At 35.4% G+C, this 25,433-nt stretch overlaps 1 protein-coding gene across 2 annotated transcripts in view; it reads left to right on the forward strand.

Annotated features, from left to right (window-relative positions):
• LOC118189787 (uncharacterized) overlaps positions 1-25,433 on the forward strand; it is a 685,017-nt gene that overhangs the window by 627,862 nt on the left and 31,722 nt on the right. For both annotated transcript variants that reach the window (XM_085817532.1, XM_085817534.1), the window contains one exon: positions 8,913-9,055. The gene's annotated coding sequence lies outside the window, so the exon portion shown is untranslated. The remainder of the gene's footprint in view (positions 1-8,912; positions 9,056-25,433) is intronic.

Here is a 25,433-nt window from a genome sequence, read left to right on the forward strand (position 1 = left end):
CAGAAACAGTCTCTTCTAGACCTCCAAGACACTCCAAGTGTTGTAGATTCTGCTTCATTAGGAAAGGAATAGGAGTGATCTTCTTCCGCAAGTTCAGCATGATTACTGCACCACTTGTGCAGTGTCATTCCTGCACTCTTCAGTATTGCAGTTAACTGAGATTTAAGCTCCTTAGCTGTACTCAAAGATTCCGCTCCACTAAGCACATCATCCATATAAAAGTTTTTAAGTAAGACTGGCGCAGCTAATGGAAATTTTGGACCTTCATCAATCGACAATTGTTTAAGAGTTCTCATAGCTAAGTATGGCGCACTAACTGTACCGTAAGTCACGGTATTAAGCTCGTAGATTTTCACAGGTGCATCATTTTCTTTTTTCCACAGGATTCGCTGCAAGCATCTCTGTTCAGGGTTAATTTTAATCATTCTATACATTCTTCTAATATCCGCCGTAAATGCGAATGGGTACTTTCTAAATCTAAGCATGATTGAAAAGAGATCATCTTGAATAACCCCTCCATTACGTTGTAAAGAATTTAGCGAAATTCCATTTGATGTTAAACACGATGCATTAAACACTGTTCTCAATTTAGTTGTTGTTTTTTGAGGTCGGTATATCCCATGATGTGGCATATAATACACTACCCTAGGCTCATTTTTCTCTTTAACCTCAGTCATATGCCCTAGCTCTTCATATTCCTTTAAAAAATCCTGATACAGACTCAAACATTTAGGGTCTTTAACTAATCTTTTCCATAGGGAATTTAATCTCTCAAGGGCAACTTCTTCAGATTTACGATGCTCTACTATGGAATTACCCAACTCTATTACCGAATTTGGATCGGATTTAAAAGCTTCACTACTTTTAATCGCTAAATTTAAATCTGTAACAGTTATCTTTTCACTTAATTCTATATTCAGTTCTAAAGCCAATAGCTTTAAATCCTCTTTAAGTGCACCTTTTATCAACATTGTACTCTTAATGAAATAACACAAGATAATAAGTAGTTCTTCTCAATTACTTAAACACAGTAACACAGTATATAAATACTATAAATTTTCTCAAAACTCTTACACAGTATCTCAAAATAACAAAATGGCACTTTATTCTTAAATCGAAACTGCTGACTTACTTGTTACTTGTATATAACTCATAATCCATAGATCTCTGGCCTATGACGGACCACGATGTTTTGCACAGGCACTACACTATAATTCAATAAACTCAGGAACAATGGACTGTATTATATCTCACTTTAATTCTCATTAATTTACATAGTTCATGGCCACTCGAAGCCACGAATTCTCTCACACGCTCTTAGCTCACAATCTCATGTCACAAACTCCAAGAGCTCAAGGCGCATGCGCCGACGCTAGTAATGAAATGCGCGCGCAGGCGCAACAACATCTATTATTATGGAAAATTTATTATATGAAATAGATTTTACATCGCATGGTACAAAATTAAAGCAATCTTTGCATAACCCAGCATTACTCTTGGGCAACTCATATTTTTTCTCTTCTTTATGTTCGTTTATGTACAACGAGCACAGCGGCGTATTGATTTTCCAACCATTCGAAAATGATCCCTAAAAGATTCAGGAGATTCTAAGTAATTTTTAACCCAGCAGTACTTTTTTAAATTTTAGTGGGACGTATATGCTTCGTTAGTAGTCAAAGGATTAATAATAATGCATACATGTGTGTGTGCGTGTGCGTATATGTGCATGATTTGAAGTGAAAAATAAAGTAAGGAAGAAAGTCAATAAAACGTTACACGCTATGAGCAAGTATAGAGATAATAAATTTTAATATACAATAGACCAAAATGACGCAAAAGAGTATAAATAAAGATTTCAAATTTCAAAAGAATTTCCTGTTGTTGGATATATACTTTTTTAAACCGTGTCAGTCGTCAGAATCATCAGAATAGGAATCATATGCAGACATCTGATGAATGGAAAACGCAAACCTTGCAAAATAGTAAAATGTATTTATAACTAACTCCATTGATAAATGAAATGGTCTATCATACACTGTCTCATCCGCGAAGGCAAGAAGTTATACATAGTGAGCCATTACTAGTCATATTTCTAAGTTTACAGCTTGAACCTTATGAAATTTATGAAAATAAAAAGTTCAATCATTAAGATCAAGCGCTGCCTTTTAGCCTTATATGGGCCGTGCGATTGATTGGCGAGAGTAATTTTTAACTCAAAAATTTTGTCGTCAAATGCGGAAAAATGAAGAAAACAACTGCTCACAACGGGAAACATTCAGAAAAGTAAACGTCTTGAAATGACTTGTAGTACCACTGGTAATAGTCATGGAAGTATTACTTAATAGCCCAAAGAAGAAAAAAAAGTAGTAAAGTAAATCTAGTTGATGCTGTTGTGTATTGCATTTCAGACAAAAGAATTGTCTTTCTATTAAAAATATCTCTCTTCCCGTACCCATAATACTCCAATCACATGATCACATGATAGCAATATTAAGGCTGTTGCCTTAATATTGCTATCATGTGCTATTGCGATAAAATACTAGGTAGTTATTATTTTGACTTACCCGACAGAAAACAACATTTGGTGACCAATTAATCATGAACTTTTTTTTCTACTGAACGAAGTGCAATTATACTACTGAAAGAATTGCAATTTTTTCTACTGAAAGAATTATTGGCCTTAAAGGTAGTTCGTGAAACAATATTTTAGAAAATGTTATTATTCGTAGTAATATAAATGTAATAAATCGAAAAGACTAATATAAGATATTTTCTTTACGCAAAAGGGAAAGCATTATGTACCTCAATGAAAAGAATTAAAATCAAGATAAATTTTAAAATCCATTAAGTTCACCAGCGACCGAGCTGTTGATTCGCTTAACACAGGTGGCATGGCTCGCTACATGGGCTCCAATCTCGGAGAACGGATTGGCTGCATAGCGTTTCCATGGTTCTCTCTATGTGTAACGTGGATACGAGCCAGTAGTTTCCGAAAGTCATCCACAAAGCATGTTAGGTATACAGCTTTCGAATGTTTACGGTAATCAGAGAAAGTAAGCAAACTAACTCGTTATGTTATAGAGCCTATGTGTTTCTTTAATTTTTAATTTTCGATTTTTGGGGTATATTTGTTATGTTGAGAAATAAAAATTAATTTAAATAAGCATCAAATGTAAAATCAAAGCCTCGTATGAGACTGCGGATCTAAGAAAGGTGTGTTTGTGTGATTATGGCAAAGCCTCGAGGACTATCTGCCTAATAGGAGGAATGCCTTCGTGAAGGACTTTCTAAGGGAAACTGGCTCGTATACACGTTACACATGGGGAAAACCCCGAAAACGCCCTTGCAGCCAGCCCGTTCGCGGGATTCGAACCTTGGACCAAACTACCAGTATTCAGCGACTTTACTGCTCGGCCGTTGGTGAGCGATCTAGTAAAGGTATTGTAAAATAACCGCAGATAGGACCCGTAGGAAATAGAAAAAACGGTGCATATTTGATATTTTTTATGTACCAAGTAAGTTTATATTTAAGCTGTGCAGAACTTTGACACAATAATAACTTTACTGTGTTCTTTGTTAGAGGAATTTTATTTATTTTCTACTGTTATTAATGCCGGACAATTTTTTATTAAGCATTTACCAAATGCGGAAATGCCCGATTGGTCTCGTTGCAAAATAAACCCTTTCTTTTATAGGAGATCTAAGAGCTGCAGCCTGAGCAATTTAGAGAACTTTGTTTGCCAGTATTAAATGAAGCACCGCTATTTAAAATAGCACGACAGTTTTAGATAACCATTGCCACTTATTTTTGTACCTAAATATAGAAATAAATACGGATTATTTTTAAGCAAAATAGTAATAATAGTGCAATTATAATTTCATGAGTAATGTGCAAACTGGTATAGTATTCCATTTACTTTAACAAAATACCTACCAACTGACGCATGAGACAAGAAATCGGCTGCTTTTATTGTAGAGGTAGTATAATGAAATGTTTTCTGTTAAAACTCACTACAATTTAGCAAATGTCGTTATGATGAGCAATGAGCTGGCAGCAAAACGTACAACATTCAAAAAGTCACACTGATGTACTGTATTCGCCAAGCTTTGAAAACGCTGTAAAAATTCATCTGAATGAACAAATGATGTATATATGTGGCAAGAAAGATGGGATTCTAGCAAAACCGGGAAAATTCACATACAAAATTTTCCCAAAGGCAGCCATTAAAAGAATAAGAACAGGACTATTACGAATTATTATACCCTACAGAATTATCCATCAATGGACAATTTCGTAGGATCGCTCTAATTCTTGTGGGTTTTCTTTAATAAAAGCGTTAGATGCTGTTGTGGAAGACCTGCCTGTGCACCAGAGGTCATCCCTTATGTGTATGGCTGTGCTGTTTTGGAAGAAACAAGAATACTTCTTTCGTACGCAACAGTCAAAATTAAGTCTAAATATGACTTTTTAAAGCTAGTCTTGTATTAAAGAATACATGTAATTTATTGTGGGCAATAAATGCAAGGTAATTCCTTAATTTTATATCTGTTTCAGTGGCCCAATCGGAATAGTGGTTAGTGAATTTAACTGCCGTATCGTAGGGCTAGAGTTTGAATCCAGGAGAAGTCATGCATCATTTTAATCATCTCAAGAGGTTAGTGCTAGAGAAAGAGGGGTAGGAGACCCTTAGACCCTTCCCTCCCCCCCGGGTTGCTCTCCATCAGAGTTGGGGGGGGGGGCAAACTGAGCAAACGGTACTGTCAACCGTATGGTGCTCAAGGCTCTTGCCTACGACAGGCGCAGTTTTGCACTCCTTGCTACGATGAATTTTGTGGGCTTATTCTGATGTTGCTGCAAAACAAATAAGATAAGTCAGAAAACGCATATCTGTCTCACACTCTCGATGTCTGTTTGATGGTTATTTATACCTGGATTAAACTCGGTTTCAGTTTAGATTATTTTACTGCAGGAAAAATGCATTTTTTTTTCTCTTGGTTTCAGATAAAATCATTTTGCAAAGACAAATGAATGATTACACGAAATGAGCTGGGCATTACAAGCTAAATTTTAACAGTTATTGATGTTTCGTTAATGTTTTTTATTCTTAAGTCTTTCACGAAATGATCAGAAAGCATAAACTAAAAACTAATTAACTTAAATTCCTTACATTACAGTAACTTAGTGAAATTTTATTTCGACTTTTCACAGCTAATAAATGTATATTAACGTTTTTCTGCGTAACACCGAGATGAAATTAAAATCAATTTCATTTTTAATTAAAAATGCTTAAAACTTGTAGTTCATTAGAAATCTCTTACTCAATATCTCTCGCTTCAAGGAAATCTTGGAAGATTTACGTAAAACTTCTCTAGATAAATTAGGTAAACAAAGAATGATATTTTGGTGCAGTGTGAAAAATATTAAAAAAAAAAAGATTCCGTAAGTATAAAATAAAATTAAAATAAATCGGATCACATTATTAACTTGCCGGAATGATTATCATAAGAGTTAGTAGCCGCTGTAATTACTTTTCATGAATATCTGAGAATATTTTAATTTTAAGTTAACGTAAAATAATTTTGAGAATCTTCTGGATCGCTTTCCGAAGGTGCGATCGCATTTCGAAGAAAGTACTTTTTATTTCTATTTTTATAAAAATTAATGAGATATCACGAAACATATTGGTTTAATCCTTATCGCATTCTAAAGTTTCACAAAATTAAAATTTAAATGAACTAAAAATTAATTAAATTATTTTAACATATCTGCATTTATTATCACTGCACATCATTTTAATAAAGAATTCAAGAAAGCTATAGCGTATGAAAATAAATCACAGATCGTAAAAACAGCTTTTTCATTTTATTACGAATATTTTAGAAAAGAATTAAAGGAAACAAAATTAATGTGAATAATTTGTTTAACATTTTATTTCATTCTCTAGATCAAATGATACTTTTCACAATTTAACGTCTGACATCATTTTAGCTTCACAGATACGAAAAAGTTAAGATTAATAGGCATATTTTTATTAACTTTCCTTTTATTAACTAACCACAGAAACCATGAATACGCTGTATTATTTTAAAGAATTTCTGTCATTTTACAGAAGAATATATAAATTGGATAATTATTTACATCACACGACATTTTTGCTATCAACTTAGAAAGGAACTAGATTGGATAGGAATGGGTTGTTTAATTCAGGTAAAATATACAAAAGCCAATCTATATAAGCTTCTATCCCAATTTTGACTAACAAGGTCAAAGTTCGCGAGGTGGAACCTTTAACCTCTGTTTTTCTATTCTCACCAGCTTCTTTGACCAGGTCAACCTTTTCATACATACCGATGCGTTTCTCGGAAAAATTTCGCCTAGCCTCACTCTTTGTTAAGATGTGATAATCCCACTATCGCGCTATGGACACAGAACTATACCTAAGAGAAGTGACAAGGAAATATTTAAGTAAAAATACTATACATATATATATATATGGAAACAGAAGACGACTGCACGCGGGAGAACGTACTTTCATAATCGGATGGACAAAAGCCTCTACACTCCACCATTAAATTCTCTTAATGTTTCTGTATTAATTCATTTTTATCACTTCGAATACCTTCAATTCCAAACGTGATTAATGGATTGTTCGAAGACCTGCAGCTGTTTTCAGTAACTCATTAATGGTTGGATCATCAATATATTCGTCACTTTCAGTAAATTTTGTTGACTGGAATTTGGACTGGAAATCACAATGGACTTTTTGTAATGGGGTGCTGTTTGCGTATTTGCAAGCATTAATAGACGTGAAAATTCATCTTTAGTGATGAACTGAGAAGACCTTGAGAGAACCATCAGTGTTTGATAAGTTTTGTATAAACAATTTACTACATCTGCATTTATGATTTTGAATAACTCCTTATTATCCAAAACTATAAATATAGGTATATTATACCTTCTCATGAATTGCGTTATGTTGTGTGTAGGGTTTCACTTAGTTCAGTTAATCAATTGTTCAAATTGTGTTATCTTTCTTGAACTCTTCAACTTCCCCTCGCATTTCCTCGCCAGGATGCTAGTTTGAAATTAAGTGAAGTGATTATTTAAACGGGTGAATCTTGGAGTTTATTCAGAGCGTGTTTCCGCTAGCCAGCGCACGTTACGATTCTGACTTTGCTGTTACGCGGAGTTGTTGATACGCCTTTTTGGCCATTTAAATAACTATCAAACCAGGTAGGTTGTTGAGTCAAACTAGTTAGCGTTAACTTAAGGTGCTAATCCAGTACTACTCTTTAGACTTGGATTTATTGCATAACTATTCTTAAGTTCCATCGCAAGCTGTCGGTGTTATTGTAAAGCACGAAGTACCTGCCCTTCTGTTCATAGTTGAGAATAATAAAGAGTTATTTTCATCCTTCTTCTGTGCTGATATTATTTCACACCTGTGAGAGAAGTTGCCAGGTTCCTTTAGTAGGATTTAGTAGAGTTTATGTGGCCAAAGAAAGAAAGATTCTATACGTGAAAGGTGTGCTGCATCAACGAACGTTTACTGTATTTGCATTTAACCATAGGCAATTTATGAAATTTCTAGCAATGAACTAATTCAGAAAGCAAGTATGATATACTATTGTAAATTAACAGTTCTTACTAAATATTGCATGTCTAACCTTAAGTAACTGCGAAATACGAGACGCTACTTATACCTCTTTATTATAAATCTGCTCCTTCTAAAGCAACTGTATTTACATAACAGTGCTATTCTTTACAAAACTATATCTTTTCTTATTTGATATTTTCTACTCGTAAAAGTGTACCACAACAAACTATACGTGCCGCCTAAACGGGAAAGTGGGTAAAGCAGTTAGTAGCTCTTGGTCCCGGGCCCGGACCAAGTGCCGGGCAGGAATTATTGGTACTTGGACCAAGGCCCAGGCACTTGGGTAAGGCAGTTAGTGGCACTGACTGCCTTACCCAAGTGCCCGGGCTCGAATCCCGAAGAAGGCAGAGATGTAAATTACCTGTCTCTTCACAAGAGGCAACGGTGGCCTGCCTATTAGGTGCTACCTTAACAAAGTGATCGCCGCTTCCGGCCTTAATACTGGCCATCGCCTATAATCGCCCGCCATTGAAAAAAGTAACATGTAGACCTTCAGAGACAATATTCCGCTCAAATTTCTCGTAATACAATAAATATATTGCATCATGACTTCCTTATATGTTATAAAATAACTTCCTTATATGTTTTATGCTTCACAGTTTTATGCTTGCAATGGCAAAACTATTCTATTAAAAAAAATAAAGACAAGCCTATTTGGTGCCTAATGCACAGTATAAAAATTGTAAATATTAAAAAACTATTGTGGTTGATATGAAAGGCAATTGTAATATGTACTATGTAAAGTTCAAAAAGCTTCTTTTGTGAAAAGCTAGTTCGTGTCAGGATAATGGTTACGTGGAAATAGTTACGATTCTAATTCTGAGAATGTGACTCATTCAGAGGTAGCATGGATAAACGAATGAGCCATACAGTACAGAAATAAGAATAAATTAATAATACAAATAAGTTATTGTTTAGTATGATTAAGGTTTTTGATGTATCGGATATAGTGGAATAGTGAATCGAATTATGCGGCTGACCGAAGGTCGAATAAAGAGGCCTCTTTTACAACTTGTTATTCCTACTGTCAGTTTCTTTTGCTTTAATAATAAGACTTATACACTACATAAGTGTTCCTTTTTTACTTCTATTTCATGTCAAAGAGCGTCTTCCGCTTATTCCTATTTCTCTTAGCTATGGCTTTGCTTATTTTGACAGAGAGTTCCTTAGATTATGCAAAATGTTATATATGTGTATATACTAGCAAGAATTAACTGCAGTGTTTTTTTTTTTTTTTTTTTTTTTCTACTTCAGGTAGATGTTCTGCAACTCGAGCTGTGTCTCCGAGTGCCCCGCTACCTCCTTTAAGAGAGACATGAGAAAAAGGTCAGTAGATCTACCACAGAATATTGCCTACAAGTTGCCGAATCCTGCACCACTTTCGCACTCAAACCGCGGTAGGTAAACGTCAAGTGATCGAACTAGATGTATGTTAATTGCTGTTGCATGTTGAACACTGCTGTATATTATTCTATTCCAAAGTTATTGATTATTATTAATATTACAATGTAATTGTAAATACAAATCCGGAAATTACAATACATATGTAATTACAAGTAATTTAGTTATATTGTAATTGCAGTTACATTCAAGACGGATGAGAAGAATGGAAGTAATCTAGAAGTTGTCCTCGGCAAGTGTTTTCACTGGGCAAAACAAAAGACTGTATTTTACCTTTCACAGGCCCTGGAGCATAGTGCATTTTCGGAAATAGACAAAAAAAAATTAAAATTCATTTTTCAAATTTAAATAGCGTGTAGTATTGAATAAATTTGCTAATTATATTTTAATTACTTTCCTCTTATAATCATAATTAATGCAACTACACACGCAGTTATAATACAATAAAAACGACTTTATTGCATGCATTTTATGACTGCAAGAACAATTACATTTTGTTTAACGGTGGCAAATAGAACAGTGTATTTGTTGCCTTAATTGTTTCTCCATGTGCAACATAAGTAAGAACCAGTTTCTCTCGGAAATTTTCCACGAAGGCAGTCCTTCTTCTAGATGCTAGGCGGATTCAATAGTACAGTCCATTCAGGCTTTTGTTTAACAATTATAGAAGTACACTATTGTTATCGGAAACATTTATTGTTCATAGAAACTGCTTAACTTGATATTAAAATAAGCTGGGTTATGCTTAATAAAAGCCTTATCCGTAATTAATTCTAATACTGCAAGTTGGCGTTAAAAAAGTAGTAAACAAGATTATATTAGACTAGAAAATATTGCCATTTTTTTACCAGCAAGCAAGGTCAGTTGACAACAAAATTATGCTCTTCCCAACACAGACGTCACTTACTTATACTAAAAGTGAGAGATGGAAGCCACAAATGTAGTTGCTTTTGGTTAGACTTGGAGTCGCTCACGTCATAGAAGAGCAAAATTGTAGAATAGTAAAGCCACAATCACGACCACGACGACAGCGATTATCACCTACTGGCAGTTCTACTTTTCTTATTTATTTCTACTTAAATTGAAGTAATTCTCTTGATGCATGCGGTTGCACATAAATAATGATTTTTAAATATCTACTGAAATCTGTGCTATCTTTAGTAAAGCACTATTTCATAATCAACACTTTTGCTTAAAATTTGAGTATATAGCAACTAAGAAAGATGATTATGGATGGATTATTCGTGAATTATGATGGCCTTTTTATGTCAGCAAGAACCGATTATCGGTTGTGTTGGAAAATAGTATAAAACGCTAGTATTTCAGACCTGTGCTTGATTCATGTCAATGAAACGGACTGCTAAATTAAAAATTAAAAATCAAAAATTTAAATTTCGTGATTTATTTCGGTGTAGTATAAAAGGAGGCCAGTTTTCCTTAATGAGCCTTCATCGATGGCAATCCATTCCATAAGCGTGCAGCCTTTGAGAGCTTTGCCCTAATAATTAAAATACATGTTTATTGGCGAATACAGTAAATTACGCGTTTTTTAGCACAATACATGTTTATTTTTCAAAACTGCTCTTGTTGATTGTAGCGAATTCGCGGATTAGCGTTCTTTAGCTGTTTTGAATTACGTTCTATTGGACATTTGAGTAGTTAAAACATAACTACTGTGAAATATTGTAATACTGCATGATAATTTGAGAAAATTTAAGCATTTTTGTTGTGATAATAATAAATTTTTGTTCATTTTTCATCGGACTTGTGCATTCATTTCATAACGAACCCTTACGCACGCAACAATTTTTGGTGGCAGCGGTGGGATTTGAATGCCAATAACAAGAGGGATGGAAGAACAATTGAGAGAGCTCATTACTGCTTTTGCTGCGTTCCAAGAAAAGATGGAAGCTGGCCAAACATCTTTTAAAGAAGAAATTAAAGAGGAAATGAAATTGGGCCAGGAATCCGTTAAGGAAGAGATGAAATCCCTTAAAGATGAGATGAAAGCTGGTCAGGACGAAATGAAAAGATAAATTACCTGCGTAATAGAAAATAAATTTGAGGCTATGGAAAGCAGAATAGACGCGGTCGAAATTAAAGTTGGACAAATTGAAAAAAAACGTTTCTTCTGTGAAAGAGCAAATAGAAGACAGAGTTTCGGCCGTGGAACAACAAATAGGTTACAGAGTTGATTCAGTCAAAGAAGAAATAGAAGGAAGAGTTTGTTCCGTTAAACAACAAATCGAACAACAAATTGATGAGAGAGTTTCTGCAGTTGCCAGAGAAATGGATACTTTAAAGAAATTCGTAGCGTCGGCAGGGAGCAGGAGTGATGATTTTAAATTCTTACCGATGCTTGCTCGTTCACGTCTGAAGCTATCCACATATGAGGGGAAGACATCCTGGCAAGTGTATAAGACACAATTTTCTATCGTGGCGGATGCGAATGGATGGGATTCCCAAGCTAAGGCCTGTCATCTCGCCGCTTCTTTAAGAGCCGACGCAGCGGATATCCTTCAGACTCTTCCCGAAAACCAAAGACCTTGACTTCGAAGCTCTATCCAGCGCATTGGAGCTGCGCTTTGGCTAGAAATGTTTAAAAGACTACAGCAGGCTTCAATTAAAATCCCGTCAACAGAAGCCCACCGAAACACTTCAGGAACTCGCCACGGATGTTGAAAGGCTGTCACATCACGCCTTTTCGGAGTGCCCGACAGAAACAAAGGAAATCCTGTCCCTGCAGTATTTCATCAATGGCATCCGGGACCCTGAAATACAGAAAGCTATACGAATAGCGGATGTGAAGGATATAAAAAGTGCTCTGTTGTTAGCCATGAAATTCGAGGCAGCCCAGCAAGCAACTCATACTGACCGCTACCCATTCAGAGCTATGCGAGTCCACGAGCCAGTGGATCAACTGATGGCTCGTTTAGATGATTTATCCAGACAAGTCGACGCTTTGATACGGAGTAGCAGTGAGAACAAAGTGGATCGAAGGTGTTGGAGATGTGGTTCTGAAGGTCACCTACGACGGCATTGCAGAACACCCCAGGGCACGAATAATAAAACGGATGAGTTAGAAAGACCAGTGAATGCCTTAAAACGGAATAGTGGGGAAAAGAAACCGACCCTAAAGTGCTGGAACTGCGGTGTTGAAGGCCACATACAAAGGAACTGCAGAACACCCCAGAGCACGGAAAATAAGGCATACGATTCAAACAGACAATTAAATGCCATGGGAAGGAAAAGGATTGACAAGAAACCAAAGTGCTGGAACTGTGGAGCTGAAGGCCACGTACGAAAGAATTGCAGAACACCCCAGGGTATGAACATTGAGACCATTTCTCAGCAACGACGCAGGAAACAAATAAATGAACATATCAAGGAACGGAGGTTGCCAGATAATGAAAAACCTTGTTTTAAAGCACTCAAGATTTCTACGGTGAGTGGCAACAGTAACGGACTGTCCATCAAGGGGCATATCGATGGAGTTCCTTGCAATATGATCATTGACACAGGAGCTAATGTTACCATCATTAGGAAAGATTTAGCTGAACAGTTTAAAGATAAACTTATTTGGACGCCATCCTGCGTTACCCTTCAGACTGCGTCTGATGACAAGATCGAGATAGCTGGGAAGTTAAACGTGAACATCACGTTTGGAAGTGCCGCCTACAATCACACGGCATATGTGGCGGATATTACAGATCCATGCATACTCGGATTGGACTTTTTAAGGAAACACAATTTTTCCTCAGATTTCAAAAAGAATAAGCTGTTCTCAGCATCTGAAGCCATGACGATCCATCTTCAAAAGGAATCATCGCATGGAAACGCCGACGTCTCATGTCATTCAGAAAGCTGCCGAAATCCTCCTAGGGTCGGAGAGAAACACCAGACTACCGGGTATTCACCATCACAGATGCTCTCCGGTCGAGACCTTCATCTGCCTTGTGACCACCTGTTTGATCGCCATACGGATGCGCCTTCATCGCCTGAGGAACACATCCAAGATGTCCAGGCCCGTTTTGAAGTGATGCACCGTTCCGCACGAAAGCGAGTGAACTTGGCGACGGAGAAAGTGAAGACCAAATACAACGCGAGAGCTACTGGACATAGATTCAACAAAGGAGACAGGGTGTGGTTGTGGAACCCGATTCGACGAAAAGGAGTCAGGCCTGAATTACAGTCACCTTCGGATGGTCCATATACAGTGCTGAACACGAATGACGTCGTAGTTCGGATTCGTAATTCTTCGAACTCTAATCCTAAAGTCTAAACCTGATATTACGACAGATTAGCTCATTACTATGGCCATAGTACATAATGTAAATAATTGTAAATAGTATAAGACCATTTTCCATTTTGTTTTTAAATTGTGTATTTGATTTGATTTGTATTTAGTATTTGATTTGCATTTAGTATTTGATTTGTATTTGATAACATTTGATTTGTTTTATGTATTGCATTTATTGTTCATGTTGTTTATTATTGTAATGTAATGCTTATTAATGTATTTATGGTACAGTTGTAAGTTTAGCTTCCTGTCCAGGGATTGTACTGCCCGGGACGTATAGTCCTTGGGAAGGGGGCAGTGTTACGAATTTGGTATTTAAAAAGCTAATGTTAGTTCAATTATAAATTAAATAGTTTTATTTCTCGCGCAGTGCAGCGCGTGACGAATATTAAAAGAAAGCTAAGCCGGAAAATTGAAAATACAAGAGCGCGTGCATTAAATAAATAAATATCTCTTTTTGATTTCGAGAAAGTACTGGAAAATTCTAGCGCGTGATTTTAAAATCTTATAAAAGGAGGAAAACATCTCAGTTCGTAGTTGCTGCTTAGTTTGTTGTTGTTTAGAAAACTGCTCTTGTTGATTGTAGCGAATTCGCGGATTAGCGTTCTTTAGCTGTTTTGAATTACGTTCTATTGGACATTTGAGTAGTTAAAACATAACTACTGTGAAATATTGTAGTACTGCATGATAATTTGAGAAAATTTAAGCATTTTTGTTGTGATAATAATAAATTTTTGTTCATTTTTCATCGGACTTGTGCATTCATTTCATAACGAACCCTTACGCACGCAACAATATTATTTAGAATCTTGTTATGTAAAACGGAATATGAAGTCTTTTATGCTGAGTTGCTGTAATTATGATTTATAATTACGACAGCAGTTGTGCAATCGTAATTGCCATGGGCAAATTCTTTCCTAATTATGCAATTATAATAATTTGCCATACTTCAAATTACACTGTAACCGTAATATAATTTTTAAATGTAATATAATTATAATCAAAGGAAGACAATTAAATTTTAATTGTAATTTTATATCTGTAACTGTATGCTTATAATTGTGTGCTGTCTTATGCTGTAATTACAGCATAACTCTAATTATCTTGTGATTGTACTTGCTAAGAAAATTTTCAATCTAATTGATTTGGATATAATTTAATTACAATTACATTGCAACTGTAATTGCGAGTGTGAATACATTTTGCCTAAATCTGGTATAATCTTATAATAAATAAGGTTTGATTCAAGGTTTTTAAAGCAAGACAACAAATATTTTCAGAAAGATTTGACATATATATGATACTTCTGTACTTACGCGTGTCCATACTTATCATTTACTGTAGATAAGGATAATTATCGGAAGAAACTGCAATGAATACTTACACAGTAGGGTGGAGAGAAAAAGGAAAAAAAATGTTTTCAAATTTTTTTATTTCCTGACCTAACAAATTGTTCTGTTAGATGAAAAAAAAAACAAAAACGCAGTGAAAAAATTGTAGCTCAATCGCCTATCATGTTCAGATAAATAATATGAGTTAACCTCATGAGGTAAATAAGAAAATCAGACTTAATGAAAACATCAAACTATTTTTAACAATATTTTTCAATTATTTTTTTTACATTTTCCTGACCTAGCATATGGTTGTATTTGGTAAGAAACACCAGTAAAAAGTTTCAGCTTAACCACCTGTTATCTTGAGGTTCCACATGGGAACCGAAGAAATTCATTTCAGACTCCAATTGTTCCAGGACCTGATTCGACTGCGTATGAATACATACCTAGCTTCTGCACCATATGTTGCCAAATAAAGCTTCTGTTGCCGGTCTCACTTGCCTCTGTACTACTTGAGAATGACAAGGGAGCTTTCCTATTTCAAATTGAGAGCCGCCTCTAATCAGTCTTATGTCTTCGTAGCTGAGGTTCAGTGCAGCCGGTGGTTCTAAAGGATTCTCCTAGCGAATCTGCTCAAAACACTCCTATGCTTTGAATTTCAGTTTGGGAAGCATAAATAGGCGTATTTCCCCTTTCTAAGTCAGTTTTTCTTCCTATCAATGTTTGTCTCAGGCCACGTTCACGAATATGTGTTCGTTCATCTTCCAGCATAGCCAACAGAATGTTTTCAGAGTCAGCAAAATAACAGTTCCTCTGAATAACTTCGTGAAAAATTGACTTAAAGATTTTTGACAAGAATGTACTTTTCTTGATCATTTCGTGATCAACTCGTGACGTACATCATATTTTTTTCTCGGGATTTTTTTATTTCAAACCAGGATGGATCATAAACTTTGATAACATATTCGGCTAGTAGCTTCAAGGTCATATGTCGGTTCATCGCTTGATACATTAAAGACGAAAAATTCTATTGTCTGTAGTGAGCCATCCCTAGTAGGCCATCCATCTTCCCAGGTCTCCTGTTTGCTAGGTCTGAAGGGCACTACCTCGAAGATACTGCATTAGAAATATCAAGGAGATATTTTTTATCAGAACTGAGGTCTTTTTTTGTCAATCTCGAATAGATCAACTGTAACAGGGACGTAACCTGTGACGGAAAGTTTATATGACCATATGGTTTCAAGGACTTTCCTGTTGTTTCAGAAAGCTGTTGTGGCCCACACGTATTTCCATCAATCTTCTGGGAAGGATGACGAAGAGGCAGTTCGTTGATGTGCAGCAAGCTTACAGAGCAATGGCAGTTTATGACCAACAAAGATCTCAAGACATCTAATTACGCCATTTTTCTTCCCAGTGTCGACGCTCGTTCAATCCCGCCCAACAGCAACCAGTTTGGAAAGTTCAATCCCTTTCTGTGTAACAACGTGCGATGCTTTGTGTAATATCTACACTGGACCCATAATCCGGAATTACCTATCCTATACAAGCAGAACCACGGTCTGATAAGAAATTAACATGCTGTTCTTCAGTTGTAATCATGCAGAAAGAATTTCTCTTCTTTTCATACACTATAGTTTTGTCCTTCTTTCCATCAAACTAGATGCCACAAAAAGACTATTATCGTTGTAGTGATTGATTGACTGAAGCTGGGATTTAACCTTACGACGTTCTCACTGCAGCTTACTCCTGTCAGTAACTATAGCTGTTGAATGTTTAGATACAGTTCCTTTCCTTGGATATCCTTCTTTTCATACACTATAGTTTGTCCTTCCTCCCATCAAAGTAGATGCCAAACAAAAACTGTATTATTGCTGTAGCGGTTGACTGAAGCTGGGACTGTATCGTATGATGTTATCACGAGCTTACTCAATAACTTTAGCCGGGGTATCTTTAGATATAATTCCCAGATCCTGAAGTACAGATGATGCAGTGACAGCAGCTGATCTATCCGATACTCCCGCTCTATCACACACATCAGGTAAATTTGGCAGATGTTTTCGCATTTGGCCTGTCTTGGAGGTTGAGAGAATTTTAGAATTAGTTGCTTTCAGATGTTTGACTTTTTGACTAAAGTAATCGTCGTCATCATTTTCAGGGATGTCTTCTGAATCAGACGCTAAGGCGGCATTCCCTAAGTCTATAATTGTCATTATCAGATAAGCACGTATTATCTTTATATGCCTTTGCTTTAGATTCCTGATTTTTGTCTTCTTTCTTGTCTTTTTCTTGTTCCAGTTTTCGGCTTTCAGAAACTTCGATCGGCTCAATGGTAATTTTTCTTTCATGCCGTTGGCGTGTTACGAAATTTCACTCTAAGCTTGGAATCTTCACCAAACATTTATATTGTTCGTAACTGAAACATTTGCATGCAGAAATATCAAACAAATTACTGTTTGCATGATCAGAAAAAATCTTTCTTAATTTTATGAGGCCACTTCCAAGATTTTGGTATTGTTTTGCCTTTTTTGTACTTTTAATTGTAAATTCTTTTAAGATGAATAATTTCTTGTCGATTTACCTTATGATATGTAGCTTCTCTTCCAAATTCATGGAATGTCACAGGAAACAATTTCAGGAATGTCTTTCTTGTTCCCTTTCCACAGTAACTCGTTTCGGACCCAAAGGACAATGCTTCATTACATCATCATACGTGGATAAAACTGTCTATTTAAGTTGTACTGGAATACTAAAAACCTTAAAAAATGATTCACTTCTTTTTGTAATGAAGTCTCAAGTCATCTTAGTGCAACATAAGCAATGACTGATGAAGCAGGATTGACAACACACACCGAACGACCAAATAATTAACAATAAAAAGTCGTTGCAAGATCTTTAAGCCACATGATTGCTAACCCCAAACTAGAGCCAATAGTCAGAATAGAACCCGTTCTGCAGTATAGTATCACATTTTGGCATTAAATTTGATATTTTATGTGGAAATGAATTTCTGGCTCTAATTAATTCGTTTTTGACGAAACAATTCATGAAAAAAAGCATAAAAACCATTAAAACAGTTAGTACAGATTTTCACTTGAGGTATCAATATTTTGGCCTCAAGATATCAATATTTTGGCCTGAAATTTCAACACAATTTGTTCTAGCCCATTTTTAACTTATATAATGGCGCAGATAATATTAATTTTAAAAAAGGTTTATTCACTCCACCCTATACATCAGTCGTATATTTCTTCACAGTTGCGAATGTAAATTTTCAACACAGACAGTATTTCCTTTTATTTTATTTTTATTTAAAATACAGTAATAACTGGTCAATAAATTTCGAAATATTTTTGAAGCCATTCTGCCCAATTTAATATGTTTATAATAGAAAGATCGTGTTGTAACAATAAATGAAACAAAAATATCTGGTGCATACGGATATAAAGTTTACATATAGTAGTGATATTTACCGCGATTCTTCACGTATAAATTGTTATATCCAAATAATTTTCGGATAGGTAATGCAAAGGTCTTCTCCTTAAGGATATTATCAAATGCTTCAAATTCATAAAATCAGCAAACGGATGTGTACGATTTTTCATATCTTAAGAATTCGGTGGTAGAAATAGGGTTTAATAGGGTTTGAATAATATTTCGTATCCGTAGAAAATGCTTGGAAAATGCCAAACTGTCAAGCACGATATATTATTGCGTTATTTTTTTCTGACACCAGTTCTTACCTTATTTTCTTCCTTCACGTTCGTACGGGGTTCGTAAGGATTTGGAGTGAATAATGACAATACTACTTGAAGAAGTATCGAAACACACTTTATTGGCTAGTATTGTCAGGACAGCTCCAAAACACGTTTTACAGTCGTCGATGAACTACTACAAACACGCTGACACGATCAGCGACACAGCCTTCAGGTTATCAGGCTATTACGGTGGAGACAGTCTCACTGCAAAGCACCAGAGTACAGCTCCCGACTCTGCTTGGTCGTTCTCGAAACTCCACGTACTCTAGAGACTCTCCACGCTACAACTCGCGATGACTCGACGACACACAGAGCACAGCTCCCGACTCTTCGGTTCAGTCGTTCCCAGAGCTCAACACGCTTTCTCGACTATTCACTAACCGCGATACACTACGAGACTCTTTCGGTGTACTCGACGACCCACTCGGCACTCGCTGCCCGGCTGTCAACTCGATCGACTCCGCAGGGATTGACTCGCTAGACGAGACACCAACTCGATACTAACTAACTCGCACTCTATGCGAGGCACGCTCACTCGGCCTCTTGACGAGACACACACACTGACTGCGAACCAGCAGGGTTTATATAGCTTTCGGCTTGTGTTCGAGTACATTCTGGGCTAAACCGGTAAGAATTCGTTCCAGAAGACAACTTCACTGTATGTATCGAAGACCTGAAATCAAAGCAGGTTTTAAGGTTTTTTTTTTTTTTTTTTTTTTTTTTTTTTTTTTTTTTCCCAACACATTTTACCTTACGTTAAAATTTTTACTATGCACTTGTTGCTTTGCTATTTTCATTATAACATACAAATGAAAGGAGTTTTAAGTAGGAATAAAGAGTTTTAAGAGAGAGAGACGTTTCTCTTGTCTAAATTTCTTGTCTCTAACCAACATGAGGAATATTCCTATCAGCTGGTGAGCTATTGCTTTAGTTTGAATGCCGAGTAATACATTGCTGACCATTAAAAGAAACATAGAGGTACTCTGCGAAAAACAAAAATGGGACAGTTCTATACCTCCCGTTCTACTGCGACGATTCACGAAATTCAACTTGTACTTTTCATGTCCCGAAAACGCGACTTCGGATATGTATTAGATTTATATATAGCATTGTTCTAATATAGGTATTTTGACACAAAATCGAATATTTTCTGAAATAGCATACCAATTTTTTCCCATATTTCGATTTACGACTCAAATTATGGCAAATTGCCACATTTTGTAAAAATTGCAAGAGTAGTTTTTAAAATAATTAGCTCTAAAAATTTTACCTCCTCAATGTTAATTGAATTTGGTATATATATTTATTAATATTTCTTTTTTTGTTAAACTTATTTTATTCTTCCTTTCATATTTCGAAATTTAGGTTCATTCCAAATAAAATTCTCCAATTTTTTATGATTTATTTTTAAAATTTGTATTTTGAAATAGTTTTTATAAATTTTTCGAAAAACATTTTGAATTATAACTTATTAAAATTTTGTCATTGTCTTAAAGTGGATGTATTTCTAAGCATACCTGCAAATAATTAAAGTTTTTATTCAAAATTTTCTAAGATATCCGTGAATTTACATATTGGCGCGTTTTGAAATTTAGCGTATGTATTATAAGCAATAATAACGAAAATGTGGTTTACGCACTCTGTTAAAATTATTTGAAAGTAGGAATGAGGACTTTTTTTTTCCGCTTGTGGACAATAAAAAAAAAAAAAAAAAAAAAAAGGAAAATAGGTTGGTATAAATTAAGAAGTTCGCGAAGTGAATTATTCTTTGGGCAAATTGAAAAACGTCCGCCAAGATAATTTTTTTAATTTCTCCATAAATTTCTCACCAAAAATTACAAATTTTATTATCTAGGAATAATTTGAGCCATATAATAGAAATATGTGAAAAAATAGTATGTTATTTCAGAAAAAGTCCGATTTTGTGTAAAAATTCCTTTGTTAGGGCAGTTCTATTTATAAATCTAATATATAGCCTAAGTTTCACTTTCAAGACATGAAAAACACAATTTGAGTTTTGTCAATTGGCTTAGTAGAACGGGAGATATAGAACTGTGCCACCCCTTTTTTTTTCACAGTGTGAGTGTAAAAAAGGGAGGGGACACCAGAAGTTCGCTCTCGTAATACAAGTAGAGTCCCGCCGCACTAACTGCGCTATTTTGCTCCACGTTTTAGAAAGGACACTCAGATGGGCCTTTTTAAGGCTCTCCCACCACTCTTTCTGTCCCAGTAACCTCTCGAAAAGAATTTTGGCGTGAAAAACGCGTACACTGAATGCCGCCTTGCCATACATTCACTATACGCTGACAAATTTCCATGCCTTTTCCGAGATTGAAACCTTAGCTCATTGATACGTATTGATGTCATTAGGTACTGCTCATTGATGTCATTAAGTACTGTACCGGCTGCGCAGTAAACTGCTAAGCCATGAAGACAGTATGTTACAAATGTCGGATTTGCATAGACGGTACTACGTGCTAGAATATGCAAATGAATAGCATCCAGCATATGAACACAAAGCAGGTATGACTGACGTCATCTTCATTGTGCATTAATGAGAAGATTGCACAACGGTTTGCTCATTTGGAAATCAAATTTTACCATTCGTTGTTTGTATAAACACATCAATGAGTCCAGGTGTGTCATACTAAGCAGGATCTCAGTCGTTTTGGATCACTATTGCCCGAGAAGACAGACATGTTGTCCTTTCGGATTTGCAGTATCGTACAGTTACATCACTTACCCTGAGTCAGGAACTTAACTCGTGTGCGAAATGACAATCGTCCGCACAGAGATTGTGACCATGTGTACAGACAGCATCATCGGTTGTTAGGACGACGACCATTATGCAGCGTCCCTTGACTCTGCATCAGTGACAGGCGTGCGTACAGTGGTGCGATGAACGACGACACTGCACATAAGAACGGCATCGCCTCGTCAGGCGCGTTTCAGACGAATTCCGTTTCTATGTACAGCAAGATGGACATATCTCTGTGTGAAGGCACAAAGGAAAACGAACGTTGCCAGCTTGCATTTATCATCGTCGTACGGGCCCAGCACCTAGCATGCTAGTATGGGGTGCCAATGGATACATACCCTGGTGACCTCTTGTTCATGAACAGCTGCGTTACATTTTGGACGTGTTAAGGTACGTGGCTGTGCTCTGTCTTTAAAGGCTTGACTTAAACTCTGACTTTTGATGCTGTTATACAATTCCCGCGCCATTTGGCTAGATGACGCTATGTACGTTTCAATACCCAGTGGCAGGCCGGATACGAAAGGTGTAGAATGTCAGGAAGGACTAAATGCCTAGTAGTATATCCTCAATTATTATATTTTTATTGTTAAATTTTGTTGTTGAATGCCTCATTTGGCACACTAAATCATCAGATGAAAAGGAAACCTTTTTTCAGTAAGGTAATGGCACTACCACATGTCCCCTGTGCTTGCCTAACCTTCCTCGATACAGAGGGTGTTCAACTGTGTTTCCTAATAGAGCGTTCTTCAGTTCTCTTATCTACTGAAACCATATGATTATGGATTGCTGAGAGACTGACACGCCACCAGTCGCTAGCCTCTACAATTCATGAAGTCTAGCACAGTGTTGAAACCACATGAAATTGAGATAGTCATTAAATACTTTTAGATTAGATACTTTTTTTTTCCCGCCAGAGGTGGCAGCTCAATTGAATTATGTATTCTGTGTATCCCAAACCACCTACCTGTAAGTTTAATAATGGCTTTCTTCCCGCTATACTGCATATGTACGGTAAATCTGCTATTTTCTTGTGTCCAGGTGTAGCAATTAATGTTCATCTATGTAGTTTGCGAATTTGGTCAAATCATCCATGAAATACTGAAGTTTGTGTTCCTTAGCTGAATTCTCTATTCCTAGCTGTGTCAAAATAAATTATAATATTATTTTTGTTGCGTTTATGTAGTGTCTTGTTATCGCTAATTAAAGGCAAGATGAGAATTCGTATGTCTACTTTCTTTCAAATTTAGCTTGAGAGAGTTTAAAGTTATAGAATAACGTATTGCATTTCATTTGAAAATTAGGAAAAGAATATTTTAGATTACGTTTAAGATAAACAGTTTTGCCTAATATTCCGAGTTTGCAGATCGTTTGTTTTTTATATATTTTAATCACTATGTACTGGAAACGTTAACAACGCGTGTATTATATGTATTTAGTTTTAAGTATAGTTAGCTTGGTTTAACAAGTTTTACTGGGTAAAAAGATATTTCTTTCGTATACTGCTGCAATTGCTATGTCGGTATCCTTGTAATACGTTTCAAATAAACTTTCAAAAGACATGAATGTTGTACCACCGACGAATACATAAGATGATGTTTACTTATAGTAAATTGACAAAGTAAGTTTCATTGTCTCGAAAACTAAATTTTAAATCTAAAATTACTAAAATTAAGCAACGTTTGTCGTATGACCCTAATTCCTTTCATCTAAACACATTAAACACTTACGGTAAGAAAATTAAAGAAACAAATAAGTAGTGCAAATATTTCTTTCTGATAGCTCAAGTTCATAAAAATAATACAGAAAAAATAAGCGTGACATGAAATCTTTTGAATCATATGTTATTACATCCCAAAGCGTGCCAGTGTTTTCATGATATCAAACAACATAAAAAATAGAGCACATTTTCAACGACTCTTCTTTCCCATCAAGATTATTGACAAAGCAAGAACCGCCAGTTAGATGCATACGTTTATTATACATAGGTTTCACACATCTTTACGAAAACTTAAAATTGCGAACAGAAACCTTCAAGTGAGGTATTTATTTTTCTTCCAATACTTTTAAAGCAAGGACGACGTGGGGATTTAGGCACGAGGCGGGAACAGGAAAATAAATAGACGTCGTTTGAATTGCTACAATGTTTATTCCGTTGTGAAACGTTGCACGTAGAATTGTCTGAGGTGAAATGTTTATGTCCCGTTTCTTTAACGACTAGAAAGGATTTTCGGTGCAATTTTTGATGTTGTGAACGGTTTGATAGTATGTTGTTAAAAGGAGAAGCGTGTTCTTGAAGTGTCATTCTCGCTTAACTTCATATCGCTATGTTTTTGTGTGTTATGGGGGTTGTTGCAAAGTTTTAAAATTTGAAAACAGTTACAATATTTCATGTTGAGTTGCAAAAAACAACAAATCCAGCAATCACGGTTTTTTAAAGTTTTATTAGTCCAAAGGGGCTTTATGCTTGAATGACTATTGTTTTCGCTTTGGCATTTTGCGTTCAAATCTGTAATCTGCTGTATCACTTTTCAAACTGGTGTTGCCACCAAATATTATCGCCCTGTATTATATTTGAAGAAATTAAATAATGAAGAATCTGCATAAATGTATCTATGTTTCTCGCATTGTGATGAAACAACGGTACCTAGAGCCATCGAATTTTGAATGACGTAATCCTACTGCGAATATGAGCATGTGAAAGCCCAAATTTGAAATTTGGAATTTGTTTTACTATCGATTTCATATTTTGTAAAACTTTAACGAATTTTTTGTCATCAAACTCGAGGATTTCAAAGCGAGCGATGGCAGCGTTGTACAGAAAAAAACATTTTTATTTCCAACGCCTGAGACTGTATATCGGAATATCTAAAAATATGCTCATTTTAAAATTATTTTACGATATTTCTGTTGAACTCAACTTTATGGTTTAAATGCGAAGAACTTGATATTTAATAAATAAAGGTAACACAAAAAATGTTGGAAAAAACCTCCCCTTTGGACGTAATTTAAAATCTGCAACGTTTGAGATTTTCTTAACTCTTTATTTATTTAAATTCCTTTAATTCTGTTTACCAATAAATAAAGTATAACATACCTCGGATATCCATCGGGAATTTCAAAGCACAGAAATGAAATGTCGGATTAAGCTTATTTAAAATTAATAAGACAATGTCGAAACTTTGTTACAATGTTGGAATTCTAAGTTTTCTGAATCAGTTTGGAGCAATGGAGCAGTCTTACTTTCCTTTCGTAGCAAATAATCGGACTGTTCAGTTGTTGAAACTGATTAGAAAAGATATTTGCGAAACTAATCCAATTTCTACATCATTTCGTTTTAAAAATCAATAATGTTTTTAGAATTTCAACTATATTTATTTTGAACATATGTATGCAAAATGAGCATGAAAGCGATTGGAGTATGAAGTACTTGTATGATAGAAACTGACGTATAATTGGAAGAGAAATATATTAAATGTAAAACTTAAAATTAGGAAATGTGATCCTTTTAATTGGCGTAGATTTTCAATTAAACTCTTTTGATTCAGAAGAAAAAATATTTTTTAAATAATAGGCAACTCTAACAGATCATTCGCGATATTTTTATTCACAAATATATGCCAAGTCAGTATGTTATGTTTTCTTATCTTGAATAAAAGTTAATATATAAAACAACTACTAAAGCTGTTTGTACATTTTTAGGCGATTTTCATTGTATTTTCAGAACTATTTTACCTAAACTTTTGTCTTTTAAATGTTCCATTTGATAACTCTTATTGTTCATTATCTTTCTACATCGTAAATTCTAAAACAATACGCTTTTTTTAGTAGCGGAAAGCTATTTTATTCCATTCCTCCTTGAACATCTTTCCAAAGTCCAAGGAGGGTTGTAATTTAACCTATTGATTGGCACTGTCCGTAATGAGAAGGTATTTCATATTTAAAAATTGGGTATAAAATATGTTTCTGATAATATGCGGATTTTATCATGACATTCTTCGCCACCTTCTTTATTTTTAATTTGCCATCACATGAAAAACCAGCAACAATCATAAATCCCACAGAAAAACTTTCTTTAGATTCCATGAAACAAGTTTCAAGATTTTTTCTCCTGTTTGATGATAATAAATGGATCTTATTTTATTGCAGTCCTTTAAGTGCACCCAAGATTCATAAACTGTGACAACATTTTTACGCTTTTGTCCGAATAATTGTTTCTCATAGAGAATT

Source organism: Stegodyphus dumicola, chromosome 5, assembly GCF_044657685.1.
Source record: "Stegodyphus dumicola isolate Sdum_Otavi_A_Nest chromosome 5, ASM4465768v1".
Lineage (NCBI taxonomy): Eukaryota > Metazoa > Arthropoda > Arachnida > Araneae > Eresidae > Stegodyphus > Stegodyphus dumicola.